This window comes from Gekko japonicus, unplaced genomic scaffold (assembly GCF_001447785.1).
Source record: "Gekko japonicus isolate JY-2015 unplaced genomic scaffold, Gekko_japonicus_V1.1 scaffold501, whole genome shotgun sequence".
Classification (NCBI taxonomy): Eukaryota; Metazoa; Chordata; class Lepidosauria; order Squamata; family Gekkonidae; genus Gekko; species Gekko japonicus.
The window spans coordinates 959,216-985,645 of record NW_015175985.1 but is presented as its reverse complement, the minus strand read 5'-3'; positions in this window follow the sequence as shown (position 1 = coordinate 985,645).

Sequence of the window (26,430 nt, the reverse complement as noted above, 5' to 3'; positions counted from 1 at the left end):
GGATTTTATTTACCTTTTCATACAAAGCCGCTGGCATTGTTAGCAAAACTATTTTGATCCCTTCAGGTAAACTGCTTTCTTCCATTTTCATCCCCTCTTTGTGCTTCTGGATCGTTGTAGTGTGCTGCTTAAAATGTCTGCCACACTCCCCCCCCCTTTTCGTCATGCAATCAAAAACATTTTTTTAAATTTGTGAGGAAGATTGCACTGTGAAAAGGGGGGGGAAGTGTGGCACTGTTTGGAATGGCAATATCTGAAGTGATAGCTCATGAACGGAATGAAATTCACTGTATGAAACCCCCATCTCTGTATAGCTTCAAGCCCACTTTTGCGCTCTCCTCTTTTACCCTGAGCAAGAGGCTCTTTAGGTCCTCTTCACTTTCTGCCATTAGAGTGGTATCATCTGCATATCTGAGGTTGTTGATCTTTTCCCCAGCAATCTTAATTCCCATTTGTGATTTTGGTCCACAAAGAACTGGAATTTGTCTTTTCCCATTTTAATATTTAGGACAACTGTGATGCAGCATAATAACACAGCAACTTTGGCATCACTATTCCCTCATCTGCTGTCTTTCTATACAGAGTTCAAGCTTGGACTCAGGACCTCTTATTACTCAAAATAAAATGTAAACATTTTCTCTGCCAGTTTTGCAAAAATTGATCTGTAATCATTATTGGGAGAGTTTGAAACAAATATAAAAAGTGGGGTATTACCATCATTTTAATTGTAGCCACTTTTCCAAGCCATGATAGGTTTTAACTTAGACCAATCTTTAAATTCTTTATTAATATGCTTCACCAATGAGCCATAATTATACCTAAACAATTGTGATAACACGGTTGTAATCTGCACTAAAAACATTTAGTGATTCAGTGACCCATTTGAATGAAAAATGGCACTTCATGTATGACAGATCCCATCTACTTCCCTCCCTCAGAGGCAAGATTTTCCCTCCATTTTTATTTCCCTTCACTGACTGAGCAGCCCTGGTAACGTTTATTTTTCCTTTGAAGAAACCTTGTCTGTCCCACCGTATCAATAAGGTATATTTTGACTATTTGCGCAGCTCAGGAACTTGAGGGAAGGGATAAGGATCACCCTGTAACTTAAACCCTTGAAAATGGCACTTGAGATGTTTTTAAAATTCAAATATAACAAAAGGTTTTATTTTAACATCAAAGGGAAAGGTCAGGTGAAATTAGGGGTTGAAATTACTGAGGTAAAACTATTACAAGCACATACTTTTGTTCTTATCTATCAAACTAGGCAATTTGTCACTCAAGGCTCTCTGGCTCTGTGAAGAATGAAGTCTTCACAGTCCTTTAGTTGTTGGTACAGCACTTCTAAGTCTCTTAAAAAGTGCAGTCTATCACACACGTGTTCAATCAAATCTTGTGATAGATGCATTTTAAGAATTTCAGTTTTATCAAAATTTACCTTAAAACCAGAAGAGGCACCAATGGGAGGTAATTCTTGTATAATCACAGGTAGTTTCTGGAAAATTATGTCCTGCATATAATCCTATGTTTTGTTGTTTTTGTCCAATCTAAATTCAAATATCATTATGTTGTCTAAGGGCAACCCTGCCTTGTGCCTCTTTCCAAATCAAATTGTATATATATAAGCCCTAGCATATTGGCACTTACTAACTCTTTCATTGGTTGTGATGTGCACTCCATCAGCTATTAGCCCATCAACTGCCACTCAAGAGTAATGTGCCATTGGCTGGGGGCTGGTTCCACTCCTCCCCCCACCCACTGTCAACTTGGCCACTCTTCCCTGTCTGAATAAACTGCCAAAATGGCTGTCTCTTATGATAAAGATGATTCTTCTGCCACTGTTTTGCTCCTCCACATCTGGTTGGCTACTGAAACGACTGTTCCCTGCTCAGGAAGAGGCTTCTCCTGCTGCTGCTTCTCCTGCTTGGCTCCTCTGCGGTTGGATGGCTATTGAGGTGAGCCACTGGCTGTCAAACCATTATCTTATCCTCCTGCTGTGGGGCTCACTTTCCCCTCAGTGGCTGTTGCTAGGCAACCAAGCTTGGTTCTGTCAGTAAAAAGGTGGAGGAAGGAGGCCCTTTCCAGGCCTACTTTGACCTTTGTGGGAAACTCATTGGGGCCAGTCCTGATGAGGGTTGCTAGCTTCAAGTTGGGAAATTCCTGGAGATTTTTTGGTGGAGTCTACAGAAGCCAGAGTTTGGGGAGGGGAGAGGCCTCAGCTAAATAGAACACCATAGAGTCCACCCTCCAAAGCAGTTATTTACTAAGAGATCTGTTGTCTGGAGTTCAGTTGTGATACCAGGCAATCTTCAGGCTCCACCTGGAGGTTGACTTCCTTAGGCCTGGCAGCACTCTCTGGGTGACTTGATGCCACCTGACTGGCATGACTTAACTAGATGAAATGCCATTGACAACTACTCTCTGAGTGAGGTTCTCCAACCAGTTCCCTATCCACCTAACTATCCAGTCACAGTCCTCTAGTTTACCCTTCAGAATATCATGGGAAACCTGTCAAAAGCTTTACTTAAATCCAGGTAAACAACATCAACAGCATTCCAGCAATCCAGTAAGCTAGTCACTCGATCAAACAAGGAAAGCATGTTGGTCTGGCACGACCTATTGGGGACAAATCCGTGCTTACTTCCCCGGATTACCAAGTTGTCCTTTTGATGCTCACTGGTTGATCCCTTTAAAATGTGCTCCAGGATTTCCCCTGGGACAGAGGTCAGACTGACTGGCCTGGGTCATCTCTCCTCCCTTTTTTGAAAATTGGGATAACATCTGCCCTCCTCCAGTCTTGTGGCACCTCTCCCATCCTCAAGGAAGTTTGGAAGATGATGGACAAAGGCTCTGGAAGCTGTCCAAAAATTTCTTTGAGCACTCTTGGGTGCATAGCATCTGGCCCGAGAGATTTATAATAATTCAGTGCAGACAGGTGTAGTGGTTAAGTGTGCATACTCTAATCTGGGAGAACTGGGTTTGATTCCCCACTCCTCCATTTACACATGCTGGATGACCTTGGGCAAGCTATAGTTCTGGCACAGCTGTTCTTGAAAAAGAGCCGTTTCTGTCAGAGCTCTCTCAGCACCACCTACCTCACAGGACGTCTGTTGTGGGGAGGGGAAGGGAAAGAAGTTTGTAAGCTGCTCTGAGAATCCCTTGGGTAGTGAAGGGCGGGGTATAAATCCAATCTCTTCTCTTCTTCTTCTCAACTACCTCTCTGTCCATGTCTACCTGAAGCCTGGACACTGTGCCTTGCCTACTACTATCTCTAGATGAGCCTGTTTTCTTCTTCATGGGGGAAAAAAACTGAGGCAAAACCGGCATTGAGCCTTTCTGCTTTCTCTCTGTCCTCTGTCAGATTTTCTCCATTTTCACCCAACAGTTGGCCCATTGTCTCTTTTATCTTGCATTTGCTTCTCACATATCTGAAGATGATTTTCTTTTTGTAGCAATCCCCCCTGGCCAGCTTTAGCTCACTTTGAGCTTTGGCCTCTCTGATGGCGCTACTTTAGAGGTATGTCCTTGCCTCCATTTCTTGAACATTTCCTTTTTCTCCCTTAAAAAAACCACGGAGTTCTCTGATCCTCCACATAGGATTCTTGGATCCCCTACTATGTTTCTTTCTTGTTGGAACAGCAATGGCTTGAACTTGCAAGAGTTCTTGTTTTAGGAGAGCTCACCCTTCACTTGCTCCTTTCCCTTCCAGCAGTCTCAGCCATGGAATGGTTCTCATTATGCCCCTGAGTTTATTAAGATCTCCTCTACTGAAATCTAACATACATTTATGGCTATGAACTTCCTTGGTCTCCCACAGCGAAAGGAATTCTAGCAGGACATGGTCCTGACTGCTAGTACATCTAGACATCCTCTTGTTTCCCAATTATCAGCAGACAGTATAATCACACTTGTAAATACTAGAGAATTAAGGATATATAATGGGGTACGTCTCTCCATTAATGGATGATGAGAATGCTCGAAAGTCTAGACTTGAGATTCCCAGCTTGCATAGCATGAGCAAAAACAGGGAAATCGAAGGGAAAAACAGTCACCACTTTCTCAGTGGTCATCAGTTCGACAGTGCCCTGCCAATGCACACAGCAACATTCCCTGGACATCCCCATGTTTCATCTGGGCTACTTATCTACACAATTCCCCATCACGACTAAGATTTCCATTTCTGTATGCTGTGGAAGCAATCCATCCACAGCTTCTTCATAGCATCACAAATCCCCCTGTTTTGTAACTAATAAGCAAGAAACAGCTAGCAGTGATAACTGTTTATTCCCATGTTTTCAAATAGTCATCTGTCTTGGCATTTTGGAGCTGCTGATGTGATGCATCTTTCCACCACCAGTGACAGGACAATCCAGGAAATGGCATCTGCTTATAAAAATGTGACTTTGTGTGGTGGAACATTAATCTTTGATGAATTAGCCCAGGGCTTTGGTGATGTCGATGCTGAATTGATATGACAGTTTTATATGGATTATGATTATTTATGTTTGTGAAAAATAGCAAGTGAGAGCCAGCAAATCAGTGTCGAGGCTCTGAGACCACCAGCATCGGCCTGTGCTCCTCCTGAAGCCTTTTTATAGATCAGTAGAGTAATATTATTTTGAAGCATAGAGCATACACACCATTTAAATGTGTAATCATTGCAGAAGCAGCCTTCAATGAGATCCTGGAGGTCACAGTGTGCCCCCAAGGATGGCTGCTTTCACAATATTCTTGAGTAGCTCAGGTTTATTGGGTTCTCTCCCCCTCCCTCCTGTCAGATTGGCCTCAAAATGGCCCATGCTTCCCCTCATTTCAGCTTGAACTTAGCATATCTACAAAGTGTAAGCATACTCATGAGCCTTAGAGCACATCTCCCAACATACACTGCTGCCAACATATAAATTGCAAGACTATACACAGAACAGGCCATGTCCTGTCTCTTCAATGCCTATAAATATTAAAACCCATAAAGTCTCATTGCAATAGTAGCTTTACATGGGCGTGTGCAAGGGAGATGAAATCTGTGGAGAAAAAGATTTCAGACAGCTCTGCTTTGGTGCTGCTGATTCTGCTTAATACCAAGACATTCAGAGGGACTATAAATGTACAAAACACCAAAATAAACTTTCTTCTGCAAAATAGCCCCTTGTCTCAAGGCTGCTAATTATAGTACTCATAGTACTGCACATCTAGCCGTAACAGTGCTTTAAAGCCCTATGTGGTCTAGGACCAACATACCTTCAGGACTTCCTCTCCCAGTATGTCTCTCATAAAGCATTATGCTTGATAGATCAAGATCTTCTGGTGATCCCCAGCCCTGAAGATGTTCGCTTAGCCTCAACCAGAGCCAGAGCCTTCTCAATTCTGGTGTCAGCCTAGTCAAGTGGAACACACTCCCTACTGAGATCTGGGCCCTGCAGGACTTAATGCAGTTCCGCAGAGCCTGCAAAATGGAGATGTTCCGCCTGGCCTATGGTTGAGGCAGTGGAGACTTATTAATATTGGCCTCCCCGGCATGGTTGTCATCAGCATTGTCTTTTGCCTGCCCGTTCCCCCCAGTATCAGTTGTTATCCACCTGCAAGCATATGGGGAACCTACGCAGGAGCAGATGAGGATGGATTGTTTTAAACGGTGTCATCAATTTCTACTGTTGACTGTTGATATCAATTGTTTTATTGTGTCTGGGTTATAATAACTGTGATATTTTAAATATTGAATTATGTTATTTATTTTTGTTGCAACCCATCCTGAGCCTGCTTGTGGGGGAGGGAGGGCTAGAAGCAAAATAAATAAAAATTTAAAAATAACATTAAAAAAGGGGGGAGCCCCACATTTTATTTCTCAAATGGCATAGACTAAGCCTAATTACATTGCAACTTTACTTTTCCGGCTGTTCTCACTATAGTACCACATATGGTCTAACTAATGTACTTGTTGCTGACCCATGGAGTGCCAGGTGACCCAGCCATAATGCCACAGAGAAACTGTAAGGTCCCCCCCCCCCCCCCCGGAGACAGGGGCTTGTCACAACAGTCATTTATGATGTCTAGAACAGGGATATGCATTTGGGTATATCTGAGCCCCCCCCCAAGCCAGTATTTGTTGCCTATTCTCTCAGCCTAATGTACATTTCAGTATCTTTTCAGCTATCTGATATAGCCAATCCTGGGAAAAAACCAAAATATTCAGGATTATCCGGGAATGCCAGATAGCTGCAGTTAAAGTGCATTCAATGGGACTGTAGCCCCTTTAAATGCCTTTGGGGTAAACTAGTAGCTTGGAGAAGGCATTTAAAGGGACCATGAGCCCTTTAAACACCTTCAGAGTGAACGTACAGCTTGCAGAAGGCATCTATGGGACCACAATCCCTTTAAACACCTTTTTTCCTCCATTGGAAACAATGGAGGATGGGGCACCTTCTTTATTGGACACCCTGCTCCAATCTTTTTGAAACTTGGGGGTTCATATGAGGAGGAGCAACAAATTTGCAGCATACCTATGCTGCAAATTTTGTGCCTCTACCTAAGAAAACTAGCATCTTCCCAACTGCTGGATATACCAAGGTAAATTCCCCATTATACCCTATAATGAAGCTGGGGAAAAAATTCAGGATTCCCCCCAAAAATCCCAAATCTGAATACCACACTGGTATTGGGATTTGGGAATCTCAGGAAATACTGATATTTTTGGATCCATTATACCCAAATCCAGTGTCATAGATGCAACGAACATGAAATTGAGCAAACTTCAGAGGACGGCAGAAGACAGGAGGGCCTGGCGGGAGCTGGTCCATGGGGTCGCGAAGAGTCGGACTCGACTGTGCAACTGAACAACAACAACACCCCTAGTCTAGAAGACTTGTTTCTATAGCACACGCATGCCCAGTCAATGTGAGGGCAATTGAAGTTACCCAGTATTATAATATTCTCCCCTTTTGTTCGCCTCCACCTTATTACATGAGGACAGAGAGACAAAACTGTAATGACTGAACAGGTCTATTGGTAAGAGGAATGCTCTAGACCATATTCCCGTTATATTTATATCCTGCTTTTCTGAAAATCATCTCCCAGAGCAAATTACAGTCAATAAAGGAGTCAGCATCTGCCTCATCCTTACAACAACAAAACAGTGCCCCTAGTTCTGATTGATGAATACAGAGTTTATTTGGGCTGCTGAACACTTTGGATAGGAATACAAAACTTGAAATGTGAAGCTAGTCTGTATCTAAGGAAAGAACAATCCCACACTTATCAGAAGAGCCATTTAAAATCACAGGCACAATACAGCCAAAAGTAAATACTGTTGTCCTACTGATTTCAATGGGGAAATAAAGCATATGCTTAAATATTTATCATGCTATCATGCATGGATCATGCATATGCTCTTTAAAATCTCCTTAGTTTCTTGTTTTCCCACCTTTTTTCCTGGGTAAAAACAGACATAGGGCTCACTTGCTTAGACTAGGGCTCATTCATCCACTTATTTTTGATAGATAACTTTATTGCTTCAGCTCAGTCATAGCAATCAACATAGCAAAGAAGGAAAATACTATCATATTAATACCAAATTACAATGTGAACACAAACATAAATTGGTCAATAAATAATAATACAAATTAACATAACTCTATCAATAACTATAAATCCATAGTATAAATCCATAGAATCCATACAATCAAAATAACAATAAATCCTACCAAAAGGTTCTTATTAAATAAATTTATTTATAAATATAATTTACTTCAATCATCTTAACTGTATATTGGTAACTGATGCTACAAACTATGTCATTTGCATTGTGATCCATCTACCCTTATCTGCCAGTAACACGGCTAATTTATTTTGCTCTGATCTCCCTGGCTAATCTTGTAAAATATTTCTAAGGTCCTTCTCCCAAACAGTTATAACTCTTGGTCATCTAAACGTAACCTGAGCCAGATATACAATAGATATGTGGTCACAGGAGCACAAACAATAATCAAATGAGCTCTGATTGTAGCAGCCCTTCACTACTGCCAATTGTAAAATATCCATCCAAGCCCTAGTAAATGCCTTTCTGTATTCTATGACCATTAGGTCATCAAGGTAAATTGGGCGAGCTATAGGAAAAGATATAAGTTGTTTATACAAAGTGGCTGAAATCATGGTACTAAGTAAACCATGATCTACTTGTGAACTTTTGTCTAATAATCATTGTTTAATTAAGCGTCTAGCAACTACGTGATCAAAACCCCTTAAAGATTCTTCAGATAATCCTAGTTTAGGCAGTAAAGACAGTTTCTGTGATCTCCATGATATATCTTTCATCTCTTCATATGTCAATGTTACTAGAAGTGATGCTTGGAAGAAAAAGATCTTCAGCCAAAAATATGTAACAACTTTATGATTATGCAGAATTAGGAACTTCCAACATCATACATACAAATTTATTTTGTATAACTTTGTATAGATTTCCAGATCCCCATATTGGAGCATCGTATAACATTTGAGAGAGTAATTTAGATTTAAAAAATTCAAGTGTGGGCATTGAGCCCTTCTGCTTTCACCCAACAGTGGGCCCATTGCCTCTTTTATCTTGCATTTGCTCCTCACATATCTGAAGAAGATGTTCTTGTTGTAGCAAGCTTCCATGGCCAGCTTTAGCTCTCTGTGAGCTCTGGCCTCTCTAATGGCTGACTTACAGTGCCTAGCAACCTGCAGATAATCTTTTTAGAGCTATGGCCTTGCCTTCATATCGTGAACATTTCCTTTTTCTCCCTTAGCACGTCACACAGTTCTCTGTTAATCCATATTGGCTTCTTGGATCCCCTACCGTGTTTCCTTCTTGTTGGAATAGCAATGGCTTGAGCTTGTAAGAGCTCTTGTTTTAGGAGAGCCCACCCTTCACTTGCTCCTTTCCCTTCCAGCAGTGTTGCCTATGGAATGATTCTCATCATACCTCTGAGTTTATTAAAGTCTGCCTTATTGAAATCTAACATACATGTGTGATTACGAACTTCCTTGGGCCCCCAGGACATGGTCACTTTCCCCTAAGGTCCCCACCACCTTCACATCATCTACCATCTCTTCCCTGTTGGTCAATATTAAGTTGAGTGTGGCCGAGCCCCTTGTAGCTTCCTCCAACATTTGATGAAGGAAGTTGTCAGCCAGACAGGTCAGGAAGTTGCATGACTGTGGATGCTTTGCCGAGTTTGTCTCCGAGCACACATCAGGGAGGTTTAAGTCACTCATAACTACCAGGTGAAAGATTTATGCGATCTGAAGAGAAACCAGAGTCCCCTGATGATTTTAAGCTTCTTTTCTTGCTCGATAACACAGACACAGAAATAACTGAAATAACAGCAAAGTTTCTCTGCAGTGCCATGGCCCTACGGCCTGATAAATGATATGATGAATTAGGTTTTTCTTTATGATGATACTCTGTGATGTTACTTGGCACTTTTAATTTGACTCTGTGTGTACTTAGATTACTGTATTTTTATTTATATGCCAATAAAAGGCTTTGGATTGGATAACTACCAGGTCATGTTGTTTGGATACCCTGTCATGCTGTTCAAGGAAGGCAGCAATCACCTCTTCATCCTGGTCAGGAGGTCTGCAGCAGACTACAACCACAATAGTGTTTGTCTTTCCTTCCCTTATTCTCACCCAGATACTTTCCACTGGGCTGTCGCCACTCCACCTCCTCTTTGACACTAGGGTTGACAGACCCCCAATTCCATGGGGGTTTCCTGATTTGGGGAGCTCCTTCCCGCCGCCAGCCAGCCCTGCCCCCACAAGGGACCACCCGGCCTCCCCCCACCTCTTCCCAGCAGCATTAAAGAGAGCCTTTAAACACTGCTGGGGAGGTGCAGGGGCTGTGTAGCTGTGCTCCATGCTCCAATTTGGGGCTTGGAGCACAGCACAGCAGGCTCGTGTGGCCTCCCCCCCTTCCCAGCAGTGGAATCTGCCCTCAGAAAAGGGAGGAGGGGTTCAAGTTTATTAGGCACTGGGATGCTTTTTGGAACAAGAGGGAGATGTACAAAAGAGATGGTCTCCACTTGTCCCGAGAAGGAACCAGGCTGCTGGCTCTTAAAATCAAAAGGGTGGCAGAGCAGTTTTTAAACTGAATATTGGGGGAAAGCCGACAAGACATGAAAAGTCTCTTCTTCAGGATGGCTCATCTCAAAGAGATGAAGAGGTAGCTGTTACTTTTCTACAGGGAAATGGATTAGAATTGTCCACTGACAAACAATATGGACTGCCTGGCAAGGTTTCGAGGCAGCAGGAGGAAGGTTGCAGGCCTATTATAGAAATTATAGATGTTTATATACAAATGCTAGAAGTGTCCAAGGTAAAATCAGGGAGTTAGAATGCTTGGTGCTGGGGGGGGGGGATAGACATTGTGGGTATTTCAGAAACTTGGTGGGATACTGTGATTCCTGGTTATAAATTATATTGGAAGAATACGGGGGAAGGGTTGGAGGTGGGGTGGCTCTGTATGTCAGAGAGGGTATACAGTTCAGTAAGATTGAGAAGGTTAGAGAATTAGATTCACTTCTGGAAATGCTATGGGTTGAAATAGTAGGCCCAAAAGGAAGCTTGTTATTGCCCACCCCATCAAAAGATAGAGAAGGATTAAAAAATTATGAATGAATTAAAGATAGTGGCTAGATGAAATAACTGTGTCATAATAGGTGATTTTAACTACCCACACATTGATTGGGTCAATATGTGTTCAAGTTGGGAAAAAGAGATTGAGTTTCTAGACACTCTCAATGACTGTACTATGCAGCAGATGTTCACAGAACCTACCAGGGGAGAGGTGATCCTGGATTTGGCCCTAAGTAACACCCAAGACCTGGTGAGAGATGTAAAAGTGATTGCATCACTTGGGAACAGTGACCATAATATTACTGAGTTCAAATTTTGTATAAATAAGGAGTTGCCCCAAAAGACCAACACAACCAATTTTAATTTTAAAAGGAGTAACTTCTCTGAAATGAGGGGATATGTGAGGAAGAAACTGAAGGGAAAAGTTAAAAGGGTCAAAACCATTAGGGAAGCTTGGAGACTATTTAAAAGTACAATCTTAGAAGCTCAGATAAAATATATGCTGCAGGTTAGGAAAGGCACAAATAGGTATAGAAAGAAGCCTGCATGGTTAACAAACAATGTAATAGAAGTTGAAAAAGGTAAAAAGGATTCCTTTAAGCGGCGGAAAGCTAGTCTCAGTGAGGTTGATAAAAGGGAACACAGGCTGTGGCAAATAAAAAGCAAGTCTGTGATCAGGCAGGCAAAAAGGGAATATGAGGAACATATTGCAAAAAAACATAAAGACCAATAATAAAACTTTCTTCATATTAGAAGCAAGTAACCAGCCAGGGAGGCAGTGGGCCCCTTGGATGACCAAGGGGTAAAAGGAATACTGAAGGATGATAGGCTGAGAAGCTGAATGCACTTTTTGCCTCTGTCTTCACTGTGGAAGATGAGAAATGCTTGCCCACTCCAGAACTGCTGATTTCGAGAGGGGTGTTGAAAGACCTGAGTCAGATTGAGGTGACAAGAGAGGAGGTCCTACAACTGATAGACAACTTAAAAATTGATAAATCACCAGGCCCAGATGGCATACATCCGAGAGTTTAAAATAACTCAAATGTGAACTTGTGGATCTCCTGACAAATATGTAATCTTTCCTTAAAATCTGCCTCCATCCCTGAGGACTAGAAGGTAGTTAATGTCACCCCCATCTTTAAAAAGGGTTCCAGAGGAGATCTGGGAAATTATAGGCCAGTCAGTCTAGCATCAATACCTGGTAAGTTGGTGGAAATTGTTATTAAGGAACTCCTGCAATTCTATGCAGGAACTGGAGAAGGCTCTGATCTGATGATTTAGAAATTTCTTTAATCCAAATAACAGCCCCATATAAAAATTGGGAAGTAACTTTCACATTCAAAGCTGCAATAGCCATCGGAACATACTGGCTGCCTCTTGAGTAATAGAACCTAAGGAGGGCATTAGAATTTGTTTTGGCAATTTCAATTGCTGCTCTTATATGATGTTTCCAATGGCGATCGCAGCTAAACACTATACCCAAATATTTGAAATGAGATACTTGTTCTATCTTCCCACCCTTAACCTTCCATATTCTTTGTTTTAAACAATGTTTATTACGGGAAAAAAACATTCTTTTTGATTTTTCATAATTAATCCACAACCCCTCTTGGATACAGTAATCAGTGAAAGCGTTTACTAGCTTATGTAGGCCAACTTTCGATCTGGATAGCAGCACCGCATCGTCTGCATAAAGTAGTATAGGTACTTCATGACCCACTAGTTTGGGTGCATGACAGGCTATTTTTTTAATATATGGAACTATATCATTTCTGTAAAGATTAAAAAGTGTAGGGGGCTAATAAGCATCCTTGCTTAATGCCTTTAGAGAGATGCATGGTATCTGTAAGTTGTTCATCTACTCCGCAATAAATTTGTGCAGTAGGGTTCTTGTATAGTTTATAAATCAGCCAGAGAAGTCTCTTGTCTAGAGATGTTTTAGACAATTTGGCCCAGAGGTGGCATCTGGGGACTGAGTCAAATGCCGTCCTGAGATCCATAAATGCTGCATAAAGGCAACCTTTTGAATAAGAAGAATATTTATCAGCAAGATGATACAGTACTATGCAATGGTCTAAGGGTGAAACTCCCTTTCTAAATCCCGCTTGCTCAGGGTGAATTATGGATTCTGTTTCTATCCAGTTCAGTAGTTTATGATTTTAAAAAAGCTGCATACACTTTGCCTGTTACTGAAAGCAGACTTATAGGCCTATAGCTAGTAGGAACTGTTTTTGAACCTTTTTTATATTGGATCTATCACTGCATGAGTTGCTGTAGATTTTCCGGGTTGTGTGGCCATGGTCACCGAAAAATCTACAGCAGCTAATGAACTCCGGCTGTGAAAGCCTTTGACAACATATTATCACTGCATGCTTCCATGATCGGGGAATAATGCCAGATTCAATAATTTGAGTAAAGAGTGGGACTAGCAATCTACTCCACCAGGTAGGGTTTACCTTTAGGAGATCTGCTGGAATTAAATCGTAGGTCTGGGGCTTTGCCTGAGCGCATTTGCATAATTAAAAGATTCACAGTCTCAGATGAAACTGGAGGCCAGGAGTTGGTTTGAGGCGGTTCAATCTGATGCCCTTGGAGCTCAAAGCCAGGGCTCACAGCAAAAATAGAGGTGAAATATCTTTCCCAGATCCCGGGGGTAATGCATGCTGGAATTCTGGCTACCCCAGAGAGACCCCTGTTAATCATCTACCAAAAGGTTTGTGATTCATTGTTTATGGCTGAGATTAGAACCTTCCAGCCTTGGCATGTGGCCAACCACTTTTTATATTTTATTAAAGACTTAAATTCTCTTTTTAATGATATAAGATCTATTAGATGAATCTGTGAGTTTGTACATTTAAATAGATGATGTTTAGATCTAATTCTTCTAAAATGATTCCTACACTCTTTATCAAACCAGGTATTTTTCCTATCAGCTCTATTAATTGTAGCTAGTTTAGAACAAATTGGCATGAAAAGGTCTAAAATATTGGCTAGTAATTCTGTCTTCTTTGAAATGTGATCATGTTTCAGGAGTTCCTCAGTTTAGAATTATTAGAATGCATAATGTCCATTGCAGTAGGAATCAAATTTGGAAACCATCTTATTGGTCTCAGAGATTTTCCTCCTTACTGCAAGTCAATTGCAAGCCTAGGTGGTAACAGACAATCAGGAGCAATTGAAATAGTTAGCTGAAGGGGCAGATGATCACCTCCCATATAGTCGGCTACCTTGAAGTTGCAAACTCTAAGCAGCAAATTTGTTGATACCAACATATAATCAATTATGCTAATGCCCTTGTGTGTTACAGGTAAAATCGCCTATGGGGGTCTCAATTCCTAAGTCCATTTAAAATTACAAGACCATAACACATCATGAGGCTGAAAAGCTGTTTACCTGCCCAGTTAACCTTACAGTCCTTAGATCTCCTTTGATATAAATAAGGATAGGAAAAGTCAACCAGAGATCTTTCTTCCCCTGTTGCTATCAGGGCATCATCATTCTGGCCGATTCGAACACTGAAATCTCCTGCAAGCAGTGCTAAAGCACTATGGTATTGTTGCATGACCATATCAAGGAGATCTCTCAAATTCTTCCAGAGAGATTCAATTTCTCTCTGAGCAGATAAAGGGGGAAAATAAATTGTAACGATTATCAAAGAATAAGTTGGAAATTGCAAGAGTAATGCCAATATGTACTGATTAGCAGCTATCTGAGATACACTAAGAAAGTTAAGGGTTGAGGAAATTAAACATGCTAGTCCTGCCTTTGGGCAACTTTTGTATAGGCTAGGTGAGCATTCACTTCAAAAACAACAAAACCAGGTAGACAAATACTCTTTGACCCAAGTTTCCTGAACCATAATGATATGGAAATTTGATATATAGGTTTTAACAGCAGGATCCTCCATTCTACAGCTCCATCCTGTGATATTCCATGATAGCATTTTTATCTGGACATTTGATGATAGTCAATTCGAGGGAGCCTCAAGCTGAGATTTCTTTGAATACAGGGCTTCAGATTTCTTCTCCACATTTCCGTTCACTATAATCACTGGCTCTAAGGGAATATGCTTAGTGGTTTGTGATGGGGCATTTGAGTTCTACAAAAACACCTCATTTGTTTCAGAGGAAGCAATATTAATATCACGTGATGGAGCATCTGGGATTATTGAAATCACTTCATCTATTTTAGGAAGAACAACATGAGAATTTTGTGATGGAACATTTGGAATTACCACAATCTCTTAGTTTATTACAGAAGGAACATCACCACAATGGGAAGGTTCTATTGAATGTTTGGAATTTATCTTAATTTCTCTAAGGGAAGCCAACAGGGTTTGGAGCTGACTTAATAGGTTATCTTGATCAGCTGGGGGTAAAGCTCCAAAAGAGGTCAAAAGCCCACATCATCAGTTTTATTTATTTATTCATTCAAATTTTTACCCCTCCCTCCTGGCCAAGGCCGGCTCAGGGAGGCTTACAAGCAGATAAAATTACAACGGTACGTTCAAACACATCAACAATTACTATAATTACAATATTAAAATATCATGTTAAAATTCGATGTGTTATAATGTGCTAGGTTTTATAACATCAGCCACATTGGTCTGCTCAGATGTCATGAGAAAATGCTTCAGATGTCATAATCATAAGAGGGATTGGCTCGGTGGGTCAGGGCTCTTCACCATGAGATGTCAGCTGCTGTTTTTAATAACAGTGATGGTCGTGGTGGTGATAGCGGTGGCGGCGACTCCAAAAGCCTGGCAGAAGAGCTCCGTTTTACAGGTCTCAGTTATTTCAATGGGTATTGGATTTATCACTTCCATGGGTTCAGCTCTTGGGCTTAGCATTAGAGGTTGTGAGTTTTGAATTCTTGTTTCAAGGGGCAATTTTATAGGAGAAGAAAAATCAATCAACATTGATGAATCTAATGAATTTGAAATTTTTGTTCTGTTCATTTCCTTCTGTTTGATCTTAGTATTATCTAAATTATTTTCAGTGGGCATAAAGTTGGAACAACTAATTGATGGACAGAGTGATCACCAAAATGTCTTTGAAAATTAATCCCAAACCTAGCATACTCAGAGCAGGGTGCTAGCAGACAGGTAGTTATATTACTAGAATGAAATATCAATAAAAATCATTCGAAGTGTAATGGACCAGGAATTCATTCAGCCTTAATAAGATCAATAGAAGATGGTCTGGTTTTAAGAAAGAATGCTAGATGTTTCCTAGCATACCACCTAGTAGACCAGTTAATATATCTCCGTTGATAGGGGAAAATGTTGGCGACCACACATTTTGGTTCATAGATTCCTCTCTGTCTTCTTATTGGATGCAGATACTGGAGTTCTCCTAAGATTTGAATTCAGGTTTAGAACTCTCACACAGTGGCTTCTCAGGTTCTTTTGTTGGTTAGAAGGTTCCTTTAAGGGAGAGTCATTCATTCCAGATCTTGAAAAGTAAGCTGTTATCTTGTCAAGCTTCTCATAGATTTTCTGTAGCGTCTTAGCAATTAAATTCATTTGGGTTGCTAATAAAGACAAATCCTCAGCTTTGCTAGGCTGACAGGCTGGAGATGGAGAGTGGAAATCCTGAGTCATCATGCTGTTGTTTAAAATCAGAGACTGTTCCAAAGAGTGAGCAAGGCAGGCAAATCTATTAGGGGCAAAATAGTCCTCCAATCTTGTTTGTTTGCTCACTGGAATATGGCATTCTTTCTCAAAGGGATAGGATCATTTCTTTCCCATGTCAAGTCCTAATCCAAATGTTTGCTTTCCAAAAGGGAGCTTTTGTGGACCTTTATGGACCTTTGCAAGTGTTTGCTGTGCTACAATTTCACAGTTACGCAGCTAATTATTCACAGCACCTGGTTCTCAGCTTACAACTTTAAAGGAAAGGGTCTTTATTCAGTAATGTGATAAAAGAAGTAAAATTGTCAGCCAGAGATTCTGTTGTTATGGACAGTGTTGAGAATCCTAAATAGCCCACCTAGAGCAGCAAGCTTTAGAGGCTCCCACACGCCGTCTTACTCTTAACTTCTCACTTGTTAATTAAACAATTTAGGCCTGTTATTCGATTCCTTCCAGACCTTTTTCCTTTGCCCTCACTTGTCATGTTAAATTCCTAAAGGGGGGAGTGAGTGTTATTGGAGTGCCTGGGAGTAGTTGCTGTAACAATCTTGAAGTGCACCCCAAGTGTCTGTTTCCCATGAGAGTGACCTTGGAGATCTCTATACCAGCCTAGGTTAGAATAGGGCATCATATATCTGTCCATGTTGCCATAGTAACAATAAGGGGGTAGGCATGTAGGCATGACGTGGTTGTGAATGGAGTTTTGGGGTTTTACCTATAACCTGTATGTTCCCACAGTTTTCCCTCAGTCCTAACAAAAGCTCTTGAACCCACAGCAATCATATCTCTAATAAAGAATTTCACTGCCAATAGTGTGTGCGGAGAGTGAATTAGCTGGGGACCTGACAGCTACACTGGCTTCCAGTGGAATACTGAGTCAGATTCAAGGTGCTGGTATTAACCTTTAACAGCCTGAGCAGTCTGGGACCTGCGTATCTCTGGGATCATCTCCTCTGGTATGTCTCTGGGAGAGCATTACACTCCCCGCTTCGGCCTCCTACTTAACCTGCCCATGAGATAGAAGAACAGTCCAGAGTAAGTTTTAGATTAAATTATGGATGCCATCTGGAGAGTATTAAATTAAGAATAACTGTTGTGCTGATTTTAATCTGTATTTTTGTATGTTTTTAACCTGTTGTAAATCGCCCAGAGCTCTGTGTATTCATGGACTGGGCAATTCAGAAATGTTAATAATCATCATCATCATCCCCCAGCTTGCATATGAGTTGCATCAAAAAAACCCAGTTCTATATCAAGGTAATTTTCAATTTCTGCAGCAGGACATAATTGGATCTATTTTGCATATAACTGATTATTTTGCAAAATTTATTCTGAATCTCTGTTTGCTGTAAAACAGAGCAAACCTAAGGAAATATGGAGATGTCAAATTTGGACTCTCATTTGCTGTGCTTTAGGGACTTTGGGGCCTGCAGAGGGAGGGAAATTCCTAAGGGAGGGGTGTGAGTGAGCGGGTCTGTGAATGGCTCTGTTGTAGTGGTGATGTAACTCTTCTTAAGATACCTCCCTACCAAGCCCGTAGCTAACATGGGGCCCACGGGGCCCGCCCCCTTGCTGTTTTTGTGGGGGCCTCCCCTGATCCTCAGCTCCCCCTCCCTCCCTCTGGCCCCCCACCACCTGATCGATCTGAGCTGGCATATCCCCATTTGAGCTCATCTGTGATGAACTGAGTCTCTTTAGGACTCAGCAGCAACCGGTGGTTGACTGAGTCACACACACATTGGTCGGATTGCAGCAGTTAGCTCCTCCTGTTGAATTTTTTGCTCCAGGCTTGTCGGCTCAGGGAAGGAATGAGGGAGGAATAATGCCAATAAAGGTCTGTGTGGGAGAGAGAGAGTGTGGGAGGGAGAGAGGAAGCTTTTCTAGACCTTTTAGTGTCTATTAACATTGGGATTCTGGCTCACCTCAGAGGAAGGCTTTGGTGCGGACTGTGTTGGTGCATGCCAGGTGGACCCCCCCTTGCCCTGGAGCCTTTGATGTAATTAGCTGGTGCCCCCTCAGGCCCCCTCACCAAAAAAAATCCCTAGCTACGGGGCTGCTCCCTATGCAGGGATGACCTTGGAGATGACTGTGCTTGCTTCACTGTCTTAGAGAAAATAATGGTATAGTCACAGGTGGGGGGTGTAGAGTGTGCGAAAGCTGGGTGGGACGATTGTGGGGTATGATTGGATAGGACCCAAAGGGGGCCTGGTTTGAACTGTCTATAATTGGGGATTTTCCCACCTGAACCTCAGTTCTGACACAGTACTGGTCTCAGCTTGGAACATCTTTATTAATTAATAAACAAATCCCTGCCAGAGAGTGTTGTTGAGAGTAACTTTGTTCAAGAGTCTGACATAGTGTCAGAACTCTCTGTCTTTGACTGTCCCATCACGGAAGCAATGGCTGATGAAGATGAAGAAGTGAAGATGGGAACCGACACCTTGAACAAGATCCCAACCCAAGATCCAGAAAAGCAGATGGAAGGGGGGGTGCCGCTGCCAAACCTACCAAAAGCACTGCGACATGGGGAAAGGGTGCAAGGCCAAAGGACCTCCATCAAAGCCAGAATTGATGGGATGATCCAACCCGCCTGCACACTCTGGGGGACAGGGGGTGGAAGAGTCAATCTGACCTGGAGTGGCGATGAACCTCCAGAATGTTTCAAGACAACCTTGAGTGCGTGACATTGGCCGGGGTATTGAAGGACAACCAGAGTATTGATTGGGTCTGGGACGAGTTTTGTGTGGAGATGGAGGAGCTCCAGGGGGGCCTTCAAACCCTCATAGAAAACCTCCCAGGGGTTATCAGAGAACTCATGCAACAGAAGCCTGAGGAAGTGGAATAACTGGCTTTAGGGGGGGCAAGGAGGCACCGCTGGGGCAGGGCCCTGGCCAACCAACCCCCTCCCCCAGCAGCTCTGCTGGTGCCTGCCCATGGACCTGAGCAGCTGAGAGATGTGCTGGAGGCGATGTTTGGAGGTCCTGGCTCAAGGGAACCCCCTAATACTGAACGGCTAGATCCAAGTGGTGTGCGAAGCCAAGAACAGGTGCAACCTGATGTGTATGTATCACCCCAAAACACCAGCAAAGTGGGTTGGGGGGGGGAAGACACAGTGAGCCCACACACCGGGGATTGGAGGTGATCGAGAGCAGCAGATGAGGCTCAGCTTGTGCCTGAGATGTGAAGCTCCAGGTCACTTCACCGTGAACTGCCCCAAGGAAAAAAATCCCATTGAAGTGAAGAAAGAAGAGAGCAAGGACAAGAAACCCAAGCCGCCAAGCCACTTTCCTAAGATGCTCAAGGCCCTACAAACGGAGATGAGAGAGGAGCTCAACAGCTCCTAGTCAAGTGAGGGAGAGGTACCTCAGTCAGTGGGAAAAGGCCGGGACTTGCTGTGAAGGGCGCCAACTGGCAGGTCTGAAAGTCATTGGTGCTAGAATCAGTGATACCCTCACCCCGCCCCCTTTTACCTGACTGTTACTTTGCTTAACCCAGAAGGAGGGATTGACCTCAGAGTGAGGGTGCTAATAGACTCAGGGTGCACCAAAGATTTAATCAGCCTAACCCTAGTCACGGGTTTAGGGGCCAAGGTGTATAAGTTAGAAGAACCCCTTGTGTTTTCTCAGATGGATGGGACTCCCAATGAAAGGGGAAGTTTGCCAGTACCACACAGTCCAGTTGCCCATAGTGATAGCCACCCTTTGGGAGCTGCACTCTTTTGTAGTGAACCCCTTGGCCAAATTCCCAATGGTACTGGGGAGTTCCTGGCTCCAGGCTCATGACCCATATGTGCAATGGCGCATGAAGACCCTAACATTTCTTGATCTGTGGTGCAAAGAACACTTTTAGAATCCTGAATGGGGGGATGAGCCCAGCCCATGGCAGAGCAAATTCATCCCGGCAGAGTATCAAGACTTGGCTCAGGTTTTTGAGGAAGGGGAGGCTGATGAACTACCTCCTCATCATAAGACTGACTGTGCGATCAAAATATTGCCAGGTCATAAAATGCCCAAAGGAAAACTATATTCTATGAGCCCAGATGAAAAGGAGGAGCTAAGAAGGTTCATAGACAAAAATCTGGCCAGGGGGTTTATCAGACCAGCCGCTTCCCCATTTGCAGTCCAGTGCTGTTTTGAAAGAAGAAGGATGGGGAGTTGAGGTTGTGCACTGACTATCAGGGCCTGAATGCTGTGTCCATGTTAAATGCTTACCCCCTCCCCCTTATCAAAGACTTGTTAGCCGAGGCCTCCCAGGGCTGGATTTTTACAAAACTGGACTTGTGAGATTCCTGCTTCCGAGTGTGCATTACAGTGGGGGACATATACAAAACAGCATTCAAATTGGCTGGGCCAGTTTGAATACCTGGTGATGTCATTTGGTTTGGCCGAGGCACTGGGGGTATTCATGAACTTAATCTATGAAGTGTTGCACAAGAACCTGTACAAAGGGGTTCTTGTTTATCTTGATGATATCTTGATTTATTCAAAAGATAAGGAGTCACACATGACGCTGGTACGCTATGTATTGAAAGTCCTCTACAAAAACCTTCTGTTTGCCAAATTCTCTAAATGTGCATTCCATAAAGAGGAGATGGACTTTCTCAGGTACTGCATTTCTCAGAAGGGGCTGGGTATGGACCCCTGGAAAGTCCAAGATGTAGTGGAGTGGGAACCCCTGCAAACCTGATGGCAGCTCCAGTAATTCTTTGGGTTCACAAATTTCTACCGCCTGTTCATCCCAAACTTTGCTCAGGTTACCCTCCCCCTCATCGACCCCCTGAAAATGAAGGGGAAGGGGCCTGAGTGTAAAACCCCCAGCAGTAGACTGCAATGGTCCCTGGACTGCCAGCAAGCATTCGATTGCCTAAAGATTTTATTTACCTCTGAGCCCATCCTACAGCACACTGATGAGACTAAGCAATTCGTGGTGCAGGTGGATGCATCAGATGTGACCATGGGAGGGGCGATCCTGCGGAAGGGGGAGGATGGGAACCTGCACCCGTTGGCTTACATGTCCAAAAAGTTCTCAGCTACTGAATGGAATTGGGCAGTGTGGGACAAAGAGGCAGCTGCCATCAAGCTGGCCCTAACAATGTGGAGACATTAGTTAGAAGGGGCCCAAGTTCCTTTTGAGGTTTGGACAGATCATAAAAACCTGGAGGCGTTAAGAGCCCCTCAGTGCCTAAATGCAAAGCGGTTGAGATGGGCAGATTTTTCCTCTAAGTTTCATTTCACACTAAAGCACCTCCCAGGGAAGTCTAACATCTTAGCTGACGCCCTGTCCCACCTCCCACAACATGCGAGCCAAAGAGAGGAGGTGGTGGACACTATGTTCACACCCACACAGTTGGGTGGGGCAGTGTTGACACACAGCCAAACGGGGAGCACTAGGAGTGGAGCCTTGGGCAGAGAAATTCAAAGCCACCCTAACAGACACTGACCATGAAGAAATTGAAAAGGAAGGAACTCTAATGCAAAGACTCTGAACCTCATCCAAAGACAATTTTGGTGGCCCCACATGAGGGGGGGCATCTCCAAGTACATAGCCTCTTGCCAGATGTGCTTAATGGGCAAGAGATGGACTGGGAAAACCCCAGGACTATTGCAGCCCCTAGAGACTCTTGAACAACCCTGGTCTGTCATCCCATGGGCTTTATCACAGACCTACTCCCAAGCAAAGGAAAGACTATAATTTTGGTGGTGGTTGACCTGTTCTCCAAACAGGCACATTTTATTCCATGTAAACAATTGTCGACTGCTCGAAAACTGGCTCATATGTTCATGCAAAGCATAATAAGGTTTCATGCTTTGCCCTGCAAAATAATCAAAGACAGAGGGTCCCAGTTTGTGGTGGGGTTCTGGAGGGAATTATTGAAATTGCTGGGGGTGGAGCAGGGACTCAGTAGTGCCTATTATCCAGAGACGGATGGCCAAACCGAGTGCACAAATCAAGTGCTGGAACAGTTCCTAAGGTGTTTCATAAATCATCAGCAAAATGACTACATAGACTTGCTTCCTTTTGCAGAGTACAGTTATAACAATTCAGTGCATAGCTCCATAGGCCTGTCCCTCTTTAAAGCAGTGCATGGATATGAGGGAGGACCCCTTCCTACCCTGAACCCAGAAGAACCGAGCCTGGGTGACGCTCAGACGTGGTGGGCCAAAATAACATAAGGATGGTCAGCCCTCCAGCAAACGCTAGTCAAAGCAAAAGAGGATTACAAGCATTACGTTGACAAGGGGAGGGGCCCTGATTGGGAAGTAAAGCCTGGAGATTTGGTGGAGATTCAGCCAGAGGGTGATATTCAGAATAACTTTCTCCAAGAGTCTGACAGTAGACCACTGATGCCCTGCTTCCTTGCCTACCAGCTGACATTTGTGTTTCCACCAAGTTTTATTCATGTTTCTTATTTTTTTTAATACAGTGGCACTTTTAAGGCCAGCAAAGTTTTATTCTTATTCTTACATAAGCTTATACCCAGAATAAAAGTTTGTTGGCCTTCAAGGTGCCACTGGGCTCAAACTTAGTTCTTCTGCTGCAGACCAACATGTCAACCCACTTGAATCTATTATTTTTTAGTAACTGTTTTATTTATATTGTAAGGTGCCTTGAGTTTTCTAAGGGAGAAAGGTGGCTAACAAATATTTTAAATAAATAAATAAAATTGGGTTGCCAACTCCAGGTTGAGACATTCCTGGAGATTTAAGGGTGGAGCCTGGGGAAGGAACCTTAGTGGGGTATAATGTCATAGACTTGACCCTCCAAAGCAACCATTTTATTCAGGGCAACTGATCTCCTTCCTCTGGAATTGTAATTCCAGGCCCCACCTGTAGGGTGGCAACCCTACCACCAAGCAATAACAAAAGGTTTCAAGCCACAGCTACTAAGGATAGGAGCTCCTTAGACACAGAATGGTTTACAAAATCAAGGGTCTGACTCATAGGGAGGGTCCATGGATCAGTGGAAGGGCATCTACCTTGCATGTGCAAGGCCCCAGTTCAATCCCTGGTATCAATTAAATGATCTCAGATAGGAGGTATTGGTAAAAATCTTTCTCTACTTGCAATCCTAGAAAGTCACTTTCAGGCAAAGTAAACAAGGCTGAGCTAGCTGGACCAATGATCTTATTCAGTATAGCTTTGTATATTCATACCACCTGAGATCCTATTCTGCTCCTTCCGCTAAGAAGCATTTCAAAGTGATCTATTTCAGTAAGCTTTTTCCATTGCATTATTTACAATGTCACTCTAAGCAGTGTTACACCCTTCTAAGTCCATTGAAGTCAATGTGCTTAGAAGGCTACAGCTCTGTTTTGGGTGGCACTGTTAGTCTCCTTCAGTTTTTCTTTGTTCTTCCGTTCTTTTCCTTGTCCCATAATTATTTTGTCTTTTTAATTAAATTAATTAGGGCCCTGTCCATTTAAATATTTTCTACAGTACTTAGGTCCTGGCATGCATTGTGGCTTGAATCCACCAGAGCATTTCTGCGAACATAAGGATCTCTGCCTGTGGAGTGCAGTTTTCTAGCCTCTCCCTTCCTGCTGCAGCTCAAAATGCAGGAGGGACTGGTGACCCTGTGGAACAGCATTTCATGGGGCATTTTGTGCTGTAGCAGGACTGGGGAGGCAATGAAGTTGGGTTCCACAGGCAGAAATTCTTTAAACCACAGAAACTTTCCAGTGAACCCAAGCAAATATATAGAAAATGTGTGTATATTTGTGTGTGTGTGTGCATGTGTATACAATATTTGAGCGGGCTAATATTTCTGTGGCTCTATGCTTGCTTGCTGGTTTATTTTAATTAATTTTTACTGCAACAAAACTATCATAGAATTATAGAATCATAGAGCTGGAAAGTACCTCCAGTGTCATCTAGTCTAACCCCCTGGAAAATGCAGGAAATTTATAACTCCCTCTCCCCCACACTCCAAGTGACCCCTGTTCCGTGCCCAGAAGATGGCAAAAAAAAAAAACCCTTCCAGGATCCCTGACCAAATTGGCCTGGAGAACAATTGCTTCCTTTACTCCAGAGTGGTGATCGGCATTTCCCTGGGCACGTAAGAAAGGGCCACAAGAACTAAGCTCTGATGCAACCCTCCCTGCCATCCCTCTCATGATCTGCCTAACTTTACAGAATCAGCATTGCTGTCAAATGGCCATCTAGCCTCTGCTTAAAAACCTCCAAAGAAGGAGAGCCTACCAATGTTCCCTCTAAGCTGAGTTAGTGTGAGCTAGCTCACAGTTTTTTAGGCTCCGGCTCACATATTTTTGTCTTAGCTCGGGAAGGAGGGCTCCAGAGCAAATTAACATGCAGTAGCCAAAATGCTCACTCACAACTTTAATGCCAGTAGCTCACAAAGCAGAATTTTTGCTCACAAGACTCTACAGCTTATAGGAAGCATTGGAGACCACCACCTCCCGAGGAAGCCTGCTCCACTGAGGAACAGCTCTGTCAGGAAGTTCTTCCTAATGTTTAGCTGAAATTTCTTTTGATTTAATTTCAGCCCATTGCTTCTGGTCCAACCTTCTGGGACAACAGAAAACAACTTTGCTTTGTTGTTCAGTCGCACAGTCAAGTCCGACTCTTCTTGACCCCATGGACCACATCACGCCAGGCCCTCTAGTCTTCTGTCATCCTCCGGAGTTTGCTTAATTTCATATTCATTGCAGTGATAACACAATTCTGCACCATCTTCTATATGACAGCTCTTCAAGTACTTGAAAATGGTTCATATATCACCTCTCGGTTGTCTCCTCTCCAGGCTATACATACCGAGCTTCTTCAACCTTTCCTCATAGGACTTTGTCTCCAGACCCCTCACTATCTTTGTTGCCCTCCTTTGGACACATTCCAGATTGTATATATCTTTCTTAAATTGTGGTGCCTAAAAATTAACACAGTACTCTAGGTGAGGTCTAACCAGAGCAGAGTAAAGTGATACCATCACTTTGCATGATCTGGATGCTATACTTCTGTTGATACAGCCCAAAATCACATTTGCCTTTTTAGCTACTGCATCACACTGCTGACTCATGTTCAGTGTATGGTCCAGTAAGACCACTAGATTCTTTTTGCACACACTACTGCCAAGACAAGTTTCCCCTATCCTATAATTTTGCATATGTTTCAAGATGGGGAATAAGGAAGATATGAAGAAGGAAAATATAGAAAGAACTTGAAATAGAAAATTAATTCAGATCAAACCTATACTAGGCCAGTAAGAGAGGAAGAAACAAAAACCAAAATGACAAACTTCATTAATAAAATAATCAAAATGATTCTGAAAGCCCCGGGACCATGGAAATACAGAACTGATTCCTTTGATTAGGAAAGTTACCCATATTTTCCTAGGAAATCTGCTTGGCCTCTTCCTGAGAATGCTCTACTGTACATGTCTTTTATATATCTGTGCAAACCAGCTGAAACATACCTACTACCTTTTAAACTTTGTGCATTCCCTTTTCCAGAAAACAAAGAAAATGACTCAATAACAACAGTAGATACAACCATGTTAATTCAGTTAAAGCAAAGAGGAGCCTAGAGTTGCCTTACCATGTAGAAAAGCAATGTGCATCTCTGCTCTCATCTTCCTAGTGCTTCATTCAAGGTATTTCTTTCAGGAAATGGGTATTCAAGGACTGACTCCAGGTCTTGAGCTAGAAATTTTGTGGTGAGACAGCCTAAAGATACATCAGAGACAAATTAACTTCTAGAGTTTCAAGGCAACAAGTGGGAGGGTTGTGTGTTGGGAAGGTGGAATTCCAGGAGAAAAAAATTAAAAAGAAAAATAAGGCTTCATCTAGTTTCAGGAAGTTCTTACTATAGAGTTCCTAGCAATTCGTAGAGCTACCCAAAAGTGACAATGGCTGTGATCACACACACTAAATAATCCACTTTCACTCCACTTCCAATGCACTTTTGAATTGGATTTTGCCAGTTCACACAGTGAAAACCCAGGCCCTGTTCACATGAAGGGTTTTGGGCCAGGGGAGGGACGGATCGGGGCCGCAGCAAATGGGCACGATCCCACAGCAACATCTGGGAATCGTGCTGCGCCCATCCCCCATCCGTCCCTTCCGCTGAAAAAGCGCACCAAAAAAGAACCACCTAACTGGGTGGTTCAATCGAAAGGGCCACAGCAAGTGCGGCCGTGGGATCGCCAGCGTGTCCTTGCGCCGGCGCATCTCTGGCCCCCGGCCAAACTGC